Source organism: Anser cygnoides, chromosome 3 (assembly GCF_040182565.1).
Source record: "Anser cygnoides isolate HZ-2024a breed goose chromosome 3, Taihu_goose_T2T_genome, whole genome shotgun sequence".
Taxonomy (NCBI): Eukaryota; Metazoa; Chordata; class Aves; order Anseriformes; family Anatidae; genus Anser; species Anser cygnoides.
In genome coordinates this window covers 8,829,030-8,846,200 of record NC_089875.1, presented here as the reverse complement: position 1 = coordinate 8,846,200, position 17,171 = coordinate 8,829,030, and the positions used below count along the sequence as shown (strand labels likewise).

The 17,171-nt window shown below is 42.9% G+C and overlaps 1 protein-coding gene across 9 annotated transcripts in view; it reads right to left on the bottom strand.

Moving 5' to 3' along the window:
- The window catches only part of LOC106042289 (uncharacterized), a 215,889-nt gene that overhangs the window by 51,062 nt on the left and 147,656 nt on the right, over positions 1-17,171 (bottom strand). The window lies entirely within an intron of this gene.

The following is a 17,171-nucleotide window of genomic DNA, read 5'->3' as shown; positions in this document are numbered from 1 at the left end:
CTGTCACAAGCAAGTTCCATAGCTCACATGATGGAAATGAGAAATTGCAAATGGCTCTAAAACCTCCAAACTCAGTGATGACAAAGATGATAAAAATATTTACCAAATTTAATACAGCATAGCAAATACCTGAGAAGGATCTTCTCCAACAGGTAGAGAGTGGTAAATATCTGCTAGTCCTACATATTGGAAAACACCATCTCACGACCTGGTGTACTGCATTTAAAAGTGTACGTAAATGGCAGTTTTGCATGGAAACTTTGTGTTTCTTTTTAACTTGCAAGCATCCACTTACTGTACCTCCTTGTTCTGATTAATCACAAATATTGTGCTACACAACGGCTGCATGGATGTTCCATACACTGGTGATGCTAAGGAACTAGTTACGCAGGAGTTGGTGACTTGAAGTTGTGTCACTTCATTAGAGGGGATTCTGCTTCAACCACATAAAAATTTTACTGAAGTAAGATAAGCAAATAAATAGCCAAATCATCTGCCTAGGAACATTATTACCATTTGTTGTGAATTTTCTGTTAATTATATACAGCTATTTAGTGTTAGACACTGTCCTTTTTTCTAAAGGTTTCAACAGCACTGAGTAACTGGTTTCATCTTTAGATTCCTGTCTGCTTGCTCATTAGCTACTGAAAGAGATCTTAAAATACCATCAATGGTAACTAATCTTATTAAATGTCTCCAGCTTTCTTTCTGAAAACAAGGGGTTTGGAACTAATACAATGAAAAGTCAATAAAAATGTATTTTCATAATTCATGCCCTACATGGCTGATCCTGAATAGCTGTGCATTGTGCCCCTGTACCAGCCCGTATGGAAGGGGAATTCTATCAGACAAGGAATCACTCTGCTAGATCGCTCCTGATAAAGCCTGTCTGTACCACCTGGTTTCATTTGAGGGGGGACTTCTCTAAGGACACCAATAAGAGAACATTTACCACTACTTGTTTTTTTTTTTTCTTTTTTTTCTTTTTTTTTTGATGATACCAACTTTACTGCTTTGATTTGCAGTTTTACTTTCAGCACATTGATTTACCTCATTGTGAAAAAAAAAAAAAAAACCAAGCTACTGGTTTAATGCACAGCAAAGAACCTACTTGAAGACGCCGGCTCTTTTTCTGGCTGCACAATGTCTGTGAGCAGAACATAATGTCACCAGATTGATTTAATCGCAGGTGATAGTTCATGATTTTTTTTCTCTGATACCTGAACGGAATGAATTGTATAGATCTCCTAAGTCACATCAGGTATTTTTTCTCAGTTGAAGCCAGAAGACAAATAATTCAAGAGCCAATCCAAACCCTACTTGAATTGAGACAGTTACAAAGGAGGGTCTGTGTTAGGCGTTATCTAGAGTCCCCACCCAAAGCAAGAAATAAGCAATAGAGCAGCTTCACTGTACAAAGGCATTTCCAATCTTCTATTAAAGTACTTCTATCTTTCTCTGTCCCCCCCCAGCTTAGAGAGAGAAACAGTGTCAGAGATTTATGCTGAATGTTTTCTGTCCTAGCTCTTACCTGAAACATTATTCTCAACTTTTGCTGAATTTGGTATAATGAATCTAACTTTTCTGGCAGCTGGCACCAGCTTTTAACACCTGTGATTTCAGGCACACTCTGCATTTCTGAGAGCTCTCGTTTCCCTTTCACCACAGCAACAACACTGTCCATGAAGCATGATGGATCCTAATTTATTCAATTACAATTTTTCCCCAACATTTCTTTACCCAGGGGGTTCAAAAATAGGGAGAGCAAAAGGGAGAGCATAGGTGCCTGCCCAGATTTCCACCCCTCTTCTCCTCCTGCTATTTGGTTAAGGGCAGGGCAATCTCAGCAACTGCTCAGGAAGAATATAGGAGCTGCTGCCTCCATCCACAGCTATAGCAAGGGCAAGAAGAAAAAGGCATTGAGTTTGTGCCAGTCCCCTCCCAAACTGCAGCCTGGTGTGAAAGGCTGCTGGCTTGTCGCTGCTGCCTTGTGTGCCAAGTCATGTGAAATTGCCCTGGAGAGGAGGGGGAGAACAAGGGAAGGGTAAGGGAAGGAGACACCCGGGCAGTACGTGCTGAGAGTGCCAGAACATCTCCTTCCAGCACTGCCTGTGCTTAATGTTGCCTCAGCAAGGTGCTGGGAGCACGTTGGTCCTGCAGCTGGCTCCGAGGTGCATCGGTCTCTGCTCCAGAAATAGTCACCCAGTGCTTGCAACAAAGGTGGTGCCTCATCAGGTGCTCTCCCTGCCTGCCTGCCCAGCCCTAGCTGGGGGGTGAAACACTCCTCATTTGCCTTCTGTTACAGAACTAAGCGCTGTGCCACACAAAGGCTTTGGGTTGCTTTAAGCCTTCTCTGCAAAGTCAGGGAGATGTTGAAGTTGCCTCGCTTCCCATCTGAGAATGACTTTTTGCCAAGCTTTAATCAATGAACTCAAACAAGTTTGCTGATTCAGGTTATAAAACAGCTTTAAAACCTCATCCTTGGTGCAATCAGTTCTTTGTAACACAGATCAATGGGGACCCCCACTTCCAACTCCAACATGACGCACGTAAATAGCAAAACCCACTAACAAGTATTGGATTAGTACTCCATAGTAACACCAAAAGGTCTCTGCTGTGCTTCTAGAAGTCGTGTAAATGCACAAGCATGCAACAGTTTGCTTCCTCTCTGTTTATTATCCCTGTGGGCAAAGCAGATGAAGAAGAAAAAAGAAAAATATTCCTGTCATGGCTAGAGCAGTTACATTACTGCATTACAGGCTGAGCTGCAATGTTTTCCTGTACCTTTTTACAACACAGCTTCTTGGACAATGCAACTCCTGAGACGTTGTGCTTAATTTAACAGCCAGTGTAATGGCTGGGATTGTGCCACATAAATAGCAAACAGAAATAGAGCTTTTAAAATGACAAATCACCCTGTTCCTATGGAGTTAGGGCAGAATTCTTTATTCTTTTCTTCTCTGAGGCAAGAATCCCATTAATTACCTTTTTCTCTGTACAAGTTCATGTGATTTTTTAAGCTCAAGGGCGACGCCACCTCCAGCCGGGGCCATCACACCCACGCCGTCACGCTTAAACCAGGCCCGTGCCAGCCGGAGCCACGTCCATGCCCGCTAGACAGGCTGCCCAGGGCCTCCACACGAGCTCTGCTGCCCCTTCTCCAGGTGCTGCAAATGGTTCACAGTGGACCGAAGCCATGGGCTCAGTGCCACAAGGGAGCAAGTGCCTGCATACTCAGCACTGGCTGTGTCAGGAGAACAGCTGAGGGAGCCGAGCTGATGCCCTGCTAGGAACAGCTGGGCTTCCATTTATTTATTTATTTAGCTGGTTTTTGGCACGTCAGCTCCTGCATCTCCTGTACTCAGCAGATGTTAAAATCACATCATCAATAACAAAAAACAAAAATTCAAATATTTGCCCAGCATTTGCCAGTGCCTGAACAGCTAATTGTAAGATAAGACCCGTATTAATTAATTAAAAAGAAAAAGACAGTATAGTATTGCTGCTGTCGTGCCAGACACCAGCTGAATGCCAGGACTTTGCTGTGGGACGTACAACGCGTCCTGTAATACCTCAGCAAAAATACTGTATTGAGAAAAACAAAGGCAGCACCCCCCTGGCTTTAAGGTGTAGCTGACATATGGTTTATTTTGCCTCATCTGAGAGTAATTGTATTGCCTGGTTTCACCTTGCTGTTCTTTTTTTTCAGCTTGGCTTCAGAAGAATAATTAATTTTAAAATACCATGGGCTTCTTGCCAACTTTTTCAACATGAAAAGCTCATACTTAAGTGTATCTACTGGTGTCACATATTTCCACCTTACAGAGACACCACTTGGCTTCAAACCCCTGCTAGTACCATACATACCCTGGGGAATTACTCCCCTTAGGATGATATGCCTGACCAAAACCAGAAGCGTGTGAAACAAGAGGATTTGGAAGAAACGTCCAAAGACCCAAACGCTCTGGGCTGAGCTCTAACTGTTAGTAATACCACAGAATTCATACCTATGATGTGTTCCAAACCACTATTCTATTGATGACTGTGAAATCTAGGATCACAAAATGTGCAGGAATGCAAAAGTTCAATGTTTTCTTTTTAAGAATCTTAGAAAACTAGCTTCCTAACGAAGTCACTGCCCTACATCTCTAAAACCAGATATTATTTTTAGATGTCCTACAGGTGAGCAAAGTTTCCTCAGTGGTAATTGGGACGCGGAGATGATCATGCAGTCAGCAACCCCAGCGTCAGGCCCTTCAGTGCCACAGCAGCCTGCAGCCCTGGTGCATCCCACCCACGGAACCAGCAGGGAGGGAGATGCTGGGCAGGGGCTGTGTCTGAAAGGCAGGAGGGGGGGAAAGGCAGAGGCACCCCAGTGAATGGCACCAGCAGCCAAGGAAAAGCCCAGGAAATCCCAGAAAAGCCTGGTGCCCTGGGGAGACAACGTGCCCGCCAGGCTGGCCCAACCAAGGGAGATGCTGCTGCAGCCACACGGGCAGTGAGTGTTTAGGGGAGCGCGTGGAAATATCCCCACACTTTTCTCCCATTCCTGCAATCCGGTGATTCCTTTATGTATGTTCTCTAAAAATGTGACCTGAAACACCACTTCCAGCCCGAGACGTTTTGTGATGAATGTGAAAGCAGAGGTGATGATCACACAGAAGTTCCTGAAGGTTTCCCCAGTGTCCCCTGCAAGAGCTAAATGCTAAACTCTCCTTTCCTCCTCACAGGCAGACGTACCAGTCCGATTTAAAATTCCAGTCACAGTGCGATTCAGGGTCAGATGCACACACACAGTGCTACATTTGCAGAAAGGCCCACAGCTGGGATCAGCACCTGAGCAGGACCAGGCACTCCCAACGCCAGCCTGTGCATCTGGGTATGACGGCTCTCGCTGCGACACCAACTACTGCTCTGCAGCATTTGCTTGCAGGGCCACGGCTGTTCTCCCCATGTTTTGAGGCGTCAAAACAGCTGATGGTTTTTTTTTTGCACAAATTTGTCTCAAATGCTGTGCTCTGAGATGGAACATTATAGACCAAATCATGTGCCACTGAGATTGGCAAAACTGTTGCTATTGACTGCGGCAGCTCTGCTATTAACTCCACAGGGTCACACCTCATACTCGGCATCATGTATGGGTGAAACCTTACCTTGCAACCACAGGAATCAGCCGCAAGCTTTTCCCTTTATGCTATACCCCACTTCCCCATTAAATTGATGGCTATAGAGCAATGGCTATAGAAATGAAAATACAGGATCTTCTTCGCTATCGGACGAGAACGACAACACAAGAAGGAGAGAGGCTATCACTTAAATGTATGAAAAGGCCATTTATAATCATTTGAGGTTGCTAGCAGGTTGGCATGACCGATTCGTGTATGGAAGACTGTTGCCATCCCTCCATATTCATTAAAATTATCTCGTTTTGACAGAATTTCAACAAACCCTGGCCTGCACAATTATATGCTTTTCTGTAGCAATTTTGAAGTTCTGAGACCCCTGCAGATAAGTGAAAAACTGTTAGCTGCCTATCAGCAGAGTGCTCCCAGAGAAGGAATAGTGCCGTCTTTCTTGCTATTTCTTTCAGATAAACTATTGATGTACAATAATACAAATTGCATGGTATTAAAAGGAGCGAAATCAAAGATTTCATACTGAATGACTGCTTTGGGGCTATTGAAGTCCTGTGAGCTGCTCAGGGTCCATGAAGTTTAAATACTCACCGATTTTTGCAGTTAAGAAAGCAAGTATTGTGTTCCTGGGGAAAATGCTCTCAGTGGCTCTAAGTGATGCACCAGAGGAAAAATTAATCATGCACGGTTGAATGCAGTTCTCTAAAGGAAAAGGATGGCCATTGTACAACCTGCGCACAGCCCAGTTCTACTGCTCCCTTTGTGCTCTGCTGAAACGAAGAGAAACGTCCACAGCTTTCTGAGGGTGATGGGGAGGTAACTTTGTTTCCCACCTCGCAGCAGCTCTCAGGAGAACATACCTGGGCATAGTCCCCATGATGTTATCCTCAGCATTTTCCCCTTTGCCTTTTCCCTTTTTGCATCTGAAGAATATTTTTCTAAAGCTTCAAGGGAGCTTGCTGCCACGCTCCCTTGCATTTGGGGCACTTCCCATAAAGCATGGCTGCAGAGACTAACTAATAATGAATACCAAACCCTTTGGAAAACGTACTGGCCAGGAGATCCAAAAGTCACTACTTCCACACACCCCCCCCCCCCCCCCCCCCCCCCCAATATTTGGAAAAAAAAGAAAGAAAAAGGGAACGTAGCAGTTTGGCCACATCCTCCTGCTTAATATTCCTATCTGCTTGCTAAGCCAAACTGAAAAGAAACATGAACCACATTTTGGAATTAAATGCTCTAAGTAGAGCACTTTGGGGTTCTTTCAGTACCATTTTATCTATCTGGAAGGCAAATAGCTAGTCAAAAGTATCTTCATTACCTTCATTCTGGATGGACGTAAACAAACTGCAGAATGGCATGCTCCAAAGACATCTGTAACAGGCATGATTGCTATTCTATTCAACATTTTAAGGGAAGAGAGACTTTCTCTTGCTTTTTAAAGGTAATACAATTTGAGGGCCACTTACCTCCCTCTGTAACCTTTATCTATACATACATTTCTCCAGGGAAGTATAAATCAAAATCTTTGCGTGTCAAATAGCTTAGTGTCAAAAGACCAATGAATCATATACTATAAACTATACAGAATCCCAGGAGCTTTGCAGAAGTGGAGCAGGCACAGCACACACAAAATAATGCATAAAAATACCCAGAATGTGCTTTTCCTGCTCAACCAGTTCATTCTGATTATTAAATTGCCTCACTGCAGCTCTCGTCTCAGTTTTGCATTCAATTCTTAGAAGCATTCTGCCAGAGGAGCTTTATTGTCGGGCTTGCAAAGTCATTAAGTGCATATCGGAATAGATTTAGAAAAACTGCATTTTGGGTGGTCGTAACATGCATTGGCACCAGACAGGCAACTTTGAAGACATATTTATGTGGTCCATGAAGAAATCTATCAAGTGACCTGTATGTTCAAGGAAACCAGCTGGACTGTTGAAATTCTCAACTACCACTTCGGATCAGCATGCCTTCTCTAGATGATTTTTGGTCTGTCTTTGGTGAATAATGCTGAACAACAAAAAATTACAGCAGTGGCTAGCCACTTACAAGCAATTTACAGTAGTGGAGGGCTGATATGAAAAGTGAGTTTTTCCTTATTCATATTTATTTACTGAGTCCTGCTTAAAAGGAAGTACTTCGGATTTCCATGGTCTGTAGCAGTCCCTGAAAAACCCCTAGGCCTTTAAATCCTTTTCACTTTCTATAATGTTTTGGTTAAAAATGAGGAGACACGGTATCATTGCAATGACTTGTCACAAGCCGACTAAAAAAGCAGAAAGATGAGAAGGGGTAAGTCTCTCAGGCATAGTGAGTACGACTCTGAGGAGGCGCTCCCACCAGCAGAGCCCTGCGTGCTGCAAGCTCGCTGCTGCACACTGCAGGGTCTTGCTGGAAGGAATAACTCCCTGGTGCTCTCAACACACAAACCAAAATTCTGGCAGCAGCTATACCAGTAATTCAAAAGTCACTTTGGGTTTATAAAGTTGTAATAGTGACCAGAACTGATAGTAGGTATAATCTCCACAACCTTGTAACTGCTGCTTCCAGGGAAATGCTAGTCACAAAGAATCTTTTATGGACTGCAGCACAGTCTGACCTCTCTACAAGTGTGTGAAGTCAACAAGAGCATCGCAGACAATGCCACCATCAGCAATGAGGAGATAGTCATAGTACTAAATGCAGCTTCTAAACACCTTTTTTTTAAAGCATTGTCCTATTCTGATATTTTATGCATCTTTCATATTTGTTTGCCTTCTATCAATAAATGACACTGGAAATCTGTAAAAGCTAAGAATATCAGGCATTTCCCCAGGCAATCTGAAAGGCCTTCAGAGACCTTTTGAGACTGCCTGACTAACAAAAAGGTTTGATAGAAGAAATGAGCAGAAAGTTAGAAAGTTTGCATGAAAGCAAACAGAGAAATGCAGACCGGTGGAAGAAGGACCCCTCCCCAGAAGCAGACAGTTAAGACTTAACTTTTCAAAAACAATATTTTCCTGACACTGCCCCCAAAAGACATTGCAAAATACCAAATGTTAGGTCAATTACTTGTGCCACAAATTTTCTCTGACTTGAGCAACTTGAACAAATACCTGCGTGTGATCATGAACACAGACCCTGGAGACTGCTGGGCACAAATCCAGAAACTCACTAACAGACTGTAGGTGAAGGAAATGCCTCATGCTTTTAACAACAAGTAAAACATTCACACCAGCATGAATGTAATGTTAGCTCCCTGATCGAGATTAAATCTTAAGGGAGAAAAAAAAAAGGGGGGGGGGAGAAAAAAAGGTGTCTACCATTCTCACAGTATTGACCCCGAAACCATGAAGTGCCAAATGTGAGCTCCACGATAACCACACACAAGAAGCGCAGATGACTTATCAAACTGAAAATTCAAAGTCAAATGCTAATTTGTCTTTAAATAAATCATGATTAAATACTATTAAGTCAATTTGCAAACCAAGCTTAAAACATGCATAATTAACAAGATGCATGTATCACATTCACCTGCAAGAAAATATTTTTAGCTGTCCTGTGTACCACCTTTCCTATAACACAACAGACACACACGCTTCAATGTCATCTTGAAGCTCCTCTGCTCCCATCCTACCTCCTGAACTCCCTGAACTACAGTTGACTCGTGTGCTCTCCCAGCCAACAATACCAGTCTTGAACACAGGAGAACACTGTACTTAACCACAAAAAACGTAGCTACACAGGTGGGGCCACATGTTCCTCTTCTGGATGGTACTGTGAAGAGCTGTTTCAGGTGTCCCTCTGATAATTACCCCAAGAGATGACTAAGAAAAATATAAGGTTTCTGTCTAAGAGACACAAGAAAACTCACTGTTCATAGCCCAGCCAGGCACTGCTTGCTTGGTGCTTCCAGGAATTTCTTTGAGACAGTGGACTGCTATTGGAGGACATGGAGATGTGTTTATTTTGCACTAAGCATTAAGTGGCGGACAGACCAGCTGCTACTGCTCAGCTGAGAGGATAAAGACAGGGGCTGGTGCTGCTGGCAGCTCTCCCACGCTCCCAGGCTTGGCACGGGCTGCCAGGGGTCCCACCTCAAGCCCCCATCTTCAGTTGAAACTTGCTAACAGTGCTTGTTATCACAAGGGTCAAGGAAGGGTTGTTTGTGTGGTGCCAATCATTGCTAAGACACTTTTATAAAAGCTAGAGTAAGTTTTATGCCAGGGCTGACAAAATCGGAACAAAAAGATTTTCCTCCTTTTCGTGTTCCCAAAGTGATAAACCAGTTAGGGCTAAGTTTTAAGGCTTCCTTGAGCAAGTGACCATTTTCCTACTACATTTTCCTGTTAGTTAGGTAACAAACAAATGAGAGTTTAACTTTGCTTAGATTTCAGAGTACCTGATTTATGACAACAGGCAGATCATTAAAGAACTTGCACTGTACCTGAAGATAATTTATGCAACAGATATTTTTAGTGTTTCACTGAAGAAAACAACTGCAGGAAAGAATCTTTGTAATTTATATCTATCATGTACAGAAGCTGTGGTTAAATTTGAACAATTTACTTACGTTTCTGACCTGTTTTAATGAAAGGACTTATTCTGCCCTTTCTTCTTCAGATGTGCACAGGCATGCCCAGGGACAGTAACACTAATGTAGTACAAACTGTGCAAACTCGGGTGTTTGTGCCACGAGCTAGGCTTTCAGAAAGACACATCCCTGGAGCAGAAGCAAAATGAAGCCTCTGGATCTCTGTGACCCACTACCAGAAAAGCAGGTGGTGGCACATGAGGTCAGATTTGCTAGGGCTCCCTCAGGAAAGGCATGTGACTTTTGGAAGCAGCAATGCCCTGATGGCAGGTAGGAAGGAACAGGGACCCACAGCAGTTCTGGCTGGGTAGGCCCTCAGTGGCCACCTGGTCCCACTCCCTCCTACCCTTAGGAGGGGAGGCCTGTGTTTGGAAAACAAGAGGTCACTTACGATGTTCCAGCTTTCGTTCTACAGTCTCTTGCTGTGGGTATAAATCCAGACTAATTTAATTGGCTTCAGCCAAACGCTTGCAAAACATCACAGATGTGAGTAAAAAAAAAAGATGTAAAAAGTAAAAAGGTGGACAGGACAGTAATGTGCTGCCATGCTGGAAGGAAAAGAAAATCTAGCACTTTTTAAAAATTATTTATTTTTTAAAATTCTGATACGAGGAAGACTTCAAAGAACAAATGCTCTATAAAAGCCTCGTGTATATGATTATGTCTCATGCAAACCAGTGTGACTAACGATATACCTTATAATAGGCACACTTTAAAGCACAAGAGTAAAGTTTTTTTCCTAAGTCTGGCTATAATCTCTCCTACTTCTTTTTCCTATTACAATTATCTACAATTTTCCAGTGTTGTCATTTTAACTTTCTCCCTTCCAGGACTCAACCCTGTGCATTCTCAGGAGCATTTCCTTGTCACAGCATGCTGGACGTTTACTTGTCCAGAGGTTTTCTCAAGTCTAGAAGCTTGCCTTTTTTAGCTCTGCAGAAAGCCAAGAGCCCCCTGAACCTCACAAACATGCTCACAGACGTGCCTCACACACAGCGGTCCGCCAAACATATGCAGGAGCTGTCAGTGCAGGTGCTGGGGGGCTCACTGAATTGCACCAGACCACACAAAGCATGAGGAGAGCTGAAGGGAGGAAGCTTTGAGCATTGCATGACCCCGTGCAATTGCACATGCCAGGCCCATGCTGAAGTTGGCACAAGAGTATCCCTTGCTCTGCAAGGTCTTTGTAAACCGTAATAGTTGGTTACATTTGGGGGTGTGTGAAAAGAAAACCTAGGAAATAAAATGAAGTTTGGTTAATGATATGAAGAGTTGCCTCCCTCCTCTTGTGAGCTGAACATGCAGTGTTTGAGTCGAATCCTCTTACGGCAGTGACATTACACAGATGGTCAATTACAAGTCCCCAGTTTACACTGCAATTAATCTTAACTAATCCTAATGGAAATTAAAAGTCACCCAGACCCCACGGTTAACTTCTGGGATGTCCGAAGGCAGAACAGCTCTAGTAATTCCCCATCCCCTGAGCTCTCCAAGGGATGGCGCAGTACACTGTGTTGGCCTCCTGCACACAGCTGTGATGAACAGTTACACAGGCAGTTCGCAGGCACATCAGGAACAGAGAAAATATTCACTGACTTATTCACCCACTCTGTAAAGCAGACACTTAAACATTCTGAAAGGTTGTAGCAGGTCCTCTGTACGTACATCTGTAATTGAGGGATGTATTTTTCACATCTTTAACTATAAAATATAATTCCCCACAGACATGCAGATTTGATTTTAACAGCTTTTTCTTGTCTCAGCCCAGTTCCACAGCCTCCCGTCTCAGCAAGCAGAGCTATCTGCTTTGTGCACGTGTAAATTTCTTTTAATAAATAAAAGCACAGTTAGAGGCTAAGGTATGACCTGTTCACAAACTAAACATTACAGCCACTCTCCTTGTTCTCATTCCTGTGAAGTCCATCAAAGAAGGAGACCTAAAATCAGCAAATGTCTCTATGTTCCATCTTCTTCAGGTAAACAAAAGATGATGAATAAGACGTGAAAAGTGCATTCATCAGGTTAAAAAAAAAGATATACTTGCCAAGAAGTTGTCACCAGTACTGCTGTTCTAAGCCCCAATAGTACAGAGTATCTCCAAGAAGCAAAAAAACGAATTCCTCCAGTTTAAAATCCATTGCAGTTCCATCAGACCTCAATTTAGTCTAACTAGGTCAGCTGGGCCATTGAGCAAGCCACCAAAACACTGAGCTACTTGGAAGTGAACAAAAGAAGGAACATCTCCCACCTGAAAATCTAATGACACTCTAAGCTCCCAGTTTTTGTTGTTGATTTTTTTGGTTTGTTTTTCTTTTTAAAACCCCTTTGAAAGAGCAGTCCCGATTCAGAGGAGGGTGCTCCAGCCCCTGGGGCTGACCATGCTGCACAGCCTCCCTGCTGTTTCTGCAGCTGGGTGTAGCTCTAGCTGTCAGCTGGTTCAATGAGCTATGCAAGTACATGCTTGAACCTCTCTTACAACAGGACTTTCTCTACTATTTTCCTGACTCTGCCAATATGAACATATATTAGGAGTATCAAAAGGGAAGCCCAGATTTCTTCCTACCACAGCCCTGCCAGCCCCACAAACCTGAGTGCTGCTGGAGCTGCACAAGGCCCTGACAGCTCCACTGGCCACACAATGCTGCTCCCCTGGCATTCCTGGCAGTGCCACGACTGTCCCTGTTTTGGGACTAGATTATGGTTCACGCTACAGAAGTCCCACACTTCACCTGCTGGTAACTAGCTCCCCTGCCACATCCACATGTTTTTCACATTCTTCAATTTATTCCTTACCATCTGGTAGTCAGATGCTCCAACTAAATACAATTTTACTGTTCCAGTTCTCTGTGAAATATGTTACTTTGCCCTGGTGTAGCTCCTCTGATCCGCTTCAGAGCGTTTACTTTGCATGCAAACACCCAGCTTGTTGTTTGAAGTGGTCACACTGCGTTAAGGGAGTGCCACAGGAAAGTTGGTCCCTCTTTGTCCGGGGAAGGGGAGGTGCAGGCAGCACTCACGCAGCCTGCCCATCAGTATCAGACTCACAGGCTTCAGAGCTGCTAACCCAACAGGTTAGGGATTGACCTAATAAATACACTGAAAGTCTTACTGTTAAACATTTTGAAAGGTTCCTGTTCACTCTACAGTTCAGAGACCAGCCCATCACAGCCATGTTCTCTTCTTGCCGTACTGTTACCCCCGATCAGGCATATGTTACATTTAAAGTGTCCAAAGCACAGCTTTTTACCACTTGCCATTCTGTGATTCATTGCCGTTTCCTGACAGTGAGTGCCAGAGCCCAACCTTGCTCTGAAATGGTAGTTGTGTCCCTCCTGGGTCTGGCCATTCAATCTCACACCTCTGAAACACGATAACCACAATTATTTCACCTTCTGGGATCTACTGGTCTGGAGCTGAACTTTTAAAGACGTCCAGAGAAGCCATGCACATACAAACATTACTGTGGTTAGCAGGAATTAGATGGGCAACACAAGACAACCAAATAATCAGCAATCATTGCAACTCCTTTGCCAAATCTGCAGGCTCCTTGTTTTCATGCATTTATCTCCACGCCATTGGTAAACTGAACCCAAAGCATACCCTGGAAAATTTGCATATCCCCTCTTTTGCTTGTTATATTCATCCTCACGTCATTCAATACAGTGCTTTCCAAAATGACAGCTTGTGCTGTCATCTAAAAATACAGCGCAAACCCATAAAGCACTAGAGCCACAGACTTTTCTAACAGAGCATCACCCACCAATGTTCTGCTCTGAGATCTGGCAGGACACTGTTGGTACAGCTCTGGGCTCCAGCCCAGGGGCCATAAAACAACCCTGCGAACAAGCTGCTCACCTCACTGGAACCAGGCAGGCAAACATCTCCTAAGCATGAGCATCTTGCTGCTTCCTGAAGGGCCCTTGATGTATTTTTCCCTAAAGCCCCTCTTATCACTAGATGGTGCTTCATTTCCTGCTTGTTGCCCTGAACAAACTTTTCTGGGTGTAATTCACTACAGAAAGACTAAAATCCAGTAGGTAAATCATGGCCAAAGGATATTCATTATAGTATCATAGCCTCATGTATAAAAAATATCTTTTCCAAAAGCTTGGAGGAAAAACTTCACTCTGCAGTTGTTTAAATGCCCTCCGCGCCCCCCCCCCCCCCCCCCCCAAGTGGTGGCAAGTCTCAGTCAAAAAAACTTCACATACAAAAACAGTAACATTTCGAGGATTTCAGGGAAGCAGCTGCTTTATGCACATCTTGTTTTCCGGACTTCTGATCAGCATACTAGTTGTACATCGGAATAGGAGAATGGTGTCAGACTCAGATGAACTGGACACAAAAGACTATAAAATCTTAAAATGCTGCTGTGATGAAAGAGTTTTTGCAGCACAGTTTTTAATTCCAGTCAAATCTGCATAGAGGTGAGAGATGGTACCTCCAAAAGCAGCTCGTTCCATTCTGCCAAACCAGTATGTCCTTTGTTATTTTCAAGAAATAGGATACCTTATTTTAAAAAGCCTTTAATTTCTGAAAAATGAGTAACAAACAAAAAAAAAAAAGTTACAAGAGTCTTCAATCATATTTTGCAAGGTCTGAAGGTCTGGTATTACATCTGGTGTAGCAAAGATATATTCCTGCACTGAGTGACCTTTGCCAGGTCTGTAAAACCGCTGTTTTCTTTCCAAAATGAAGGGGAGACGAGTCTTCACCACCAAACTAATTCGCTGCTAACTTCTTTTACGAAGTCCAGCTTTTGCCACATCCCTATATCATGTCATTTGGGTTTCAGCCATTCATTTGGAATTTCTCATGCATGTCTTTAACATGACTAAAATCATTTAAATCAAATTTGATATTTAGGCAAATTGTTAAGCTCAGCAATTGGAAACATGTCAAGTTTTCCATTTTAATGCCATTAAAAAAGCTCATTGCAATAGCATCTTGTATTAGCCACTCTAAGCATACTTTGTAGGACAGATATGAATTTATGTAATTGAGATTAAGCACCTTTGGTCAGTTGGAAGCCTAAATCTAGAATCACTTGTTATGAAAAACTGTATTTCACTCAATCAATGCTTATTTGCTAATTTTCCTACTGTGAAGGTCAACATCCACTCCCAGGCAGAGCTCAGGTCCTCTACTTCTTGCAGCTCCCTAAATTAGGTTCCCATAAATACAAGAGTTAATGTACATGGAAATAATTGTGTGCCACTGAGCAACTGAATGAGTAAATACAGAGCTGAAGAGGGATTTCTCAGAAGTCTAAACATCTGGCTCAACTGTATGAATTAGGAGCTGTATTAAATAGGATTTGCAGATCTCTCTCCCACAATGGTACAGCCTTTCATGATGGCAGTTCAGGAACTTGGTCTCTCTGCAAGGGTATAATTAACTACTTACTCTTCCTTTGCGTTAATCTAACTAGTTGGAAAACAGTTATCTATTTCCTGAGCCACAGAGCTGTCCCTTACGTAGGTCACGGTTGTCAAGAGCTTTAAGAATACACAATCACAACTGCTTTAAATGTTATTACTCCCTGTACTGGATCACTGAATTTATCAACCTTTTCTTTTTATTTATAAACTAATGATGTACAAAGACAAATCTTAAAGTCTAACTAATTGGCTTGCATGCACAAAGGTGGCTCTCAAGAAGAAAAGGCCGTGAGAAACTCAGAGGGATGTCTAGAACACGGAGGATGCCTCGTGCCAAATTTTGGTCTGGGAGATGGTGCTGCCGGCGAGTCAGCCAGAGGCATACAGAAAGCTGTCTCTGGCTGACAGATACCAGCAAGCAGGTGTGTGCAGCTCTGTTTAAAGATTTAATTAGTATCTGCGATGCATCCAATTACTCGCTATTAATTTAAAGGTTGTTTGATTCTGGTATTAATTCAATGGCCTTGAGTGATTTTCTGAACTATCTGTCTGGATATATATGCAACGTGGAAGCACTACAAATCACCCAACCTGCTGTCTTCAGAAAGGCACACAGATGCATCAGAACACCCACCCCGGTTTCTATGCATCTCAATGTCAAATGGTGCTGCTTGCCAATTCCAAGTGGCACAGCAGTGGCACCGACACGTGCACTGCAGCCTTTGGGCAGAAGGGACAGAAAATGGTCTGGAGGTTTTATGATGCTTCAGGTAGGGTTTGGTCAATTTATTAAATCTTGAATTACTCACTAAAAGATCCATAAAATTTGCTCCTAAAAGTTAATCTAATATTTGCATTGCTGCATGGGGAGTAATTACCAGAAGACATTTAAAGGAAGTTAATTGGTCATCGAGACTTTACCCAGCATGTTAATTATCCTGCCTATATTGACTAGGGTAAAAATAAATATATAAATAAAAAGGATCCATTTCTTCGTGTTAATGCAATGCGTTTTCCTCTGCCAGGAAACAAGCAGTTGTTACAGACCATCAAGGGCACCATTTACATGCTTAAGCTTGATGGAAGTGGGATACATGACAATTTTGTCGTATTAATGATGCTAAATTATGCTTTGAGACTTACTGTTATCACTAAGACATTAATTTGTCAGCACAGTGAAATGAATTATGTGGACCTCTTGAAAACAGACTTTTCACACATCAGGAAGTGTATTTGGCCATTAAAAAAAAAAAATTGGCTTGCAAAAATCGCTGTAAAATGCCTACCTTTCCAATCCCAGCATAGGACCCGGCTCCTGTTTTGGTTGTTCTTGTTTAAAAAGCTACAGCTCAGAGTAACGTATACTTGTGGATGCAGAGGCCTTCCTCGCCCAGAGTCTTATTGCAATTAACACAACTCAGTGATCACTGGTCTAAGTCATTTGAAATTAATAACCACTTGTTATAATGACAGGACCCAAATTATACTGGGCTTCGTGATCCAGTTACACGTAATTTGTGAGCAGCTAAGTACTAAGTCTTTGCAGTGTCATCATCCAGGCACGCCTTCTTTCTTAAAGTGCCTTTAGGCATCGCACAACCAGCACTTCAGCGGGAGCTCGTACTGCGGGGAAGCACGGCTGCTTCTCCTTCGCCCTGCTTCTATCACCAGCCTTGGGGCCATGTTTTCCAGTTTTGCCATTGCTCCTCTCAGGAGCTGGGTACCGGTCAATTCCCAGTAAGGTGGGTAATTAGAAATGGACAAGTGACAGACAGAACAACAGATAACAGAGGAGGAAAAGAATTAAATTACATTATAGGGAAGCTGTGGGAGACCTTTGAGATGAGGGGGGAGGGAGGGGGTATTATGCGATACCTATAATAATATTTCCCATCCTTCCCCAGAAAAAATAAAGAACAAATTTTAAATGCTGAATTTTTCCACAATACTCTTCTCTTAGAAAAAATAAAGTTAATTACCCCTAATTTTAGAATAGATGAGTTTTGGAAGAGAATGTGTTTGCTGTAGATTTTTTCTTGCCCAGCACAACAGAAACATCCCTTACTTCCCTTGCTTTTT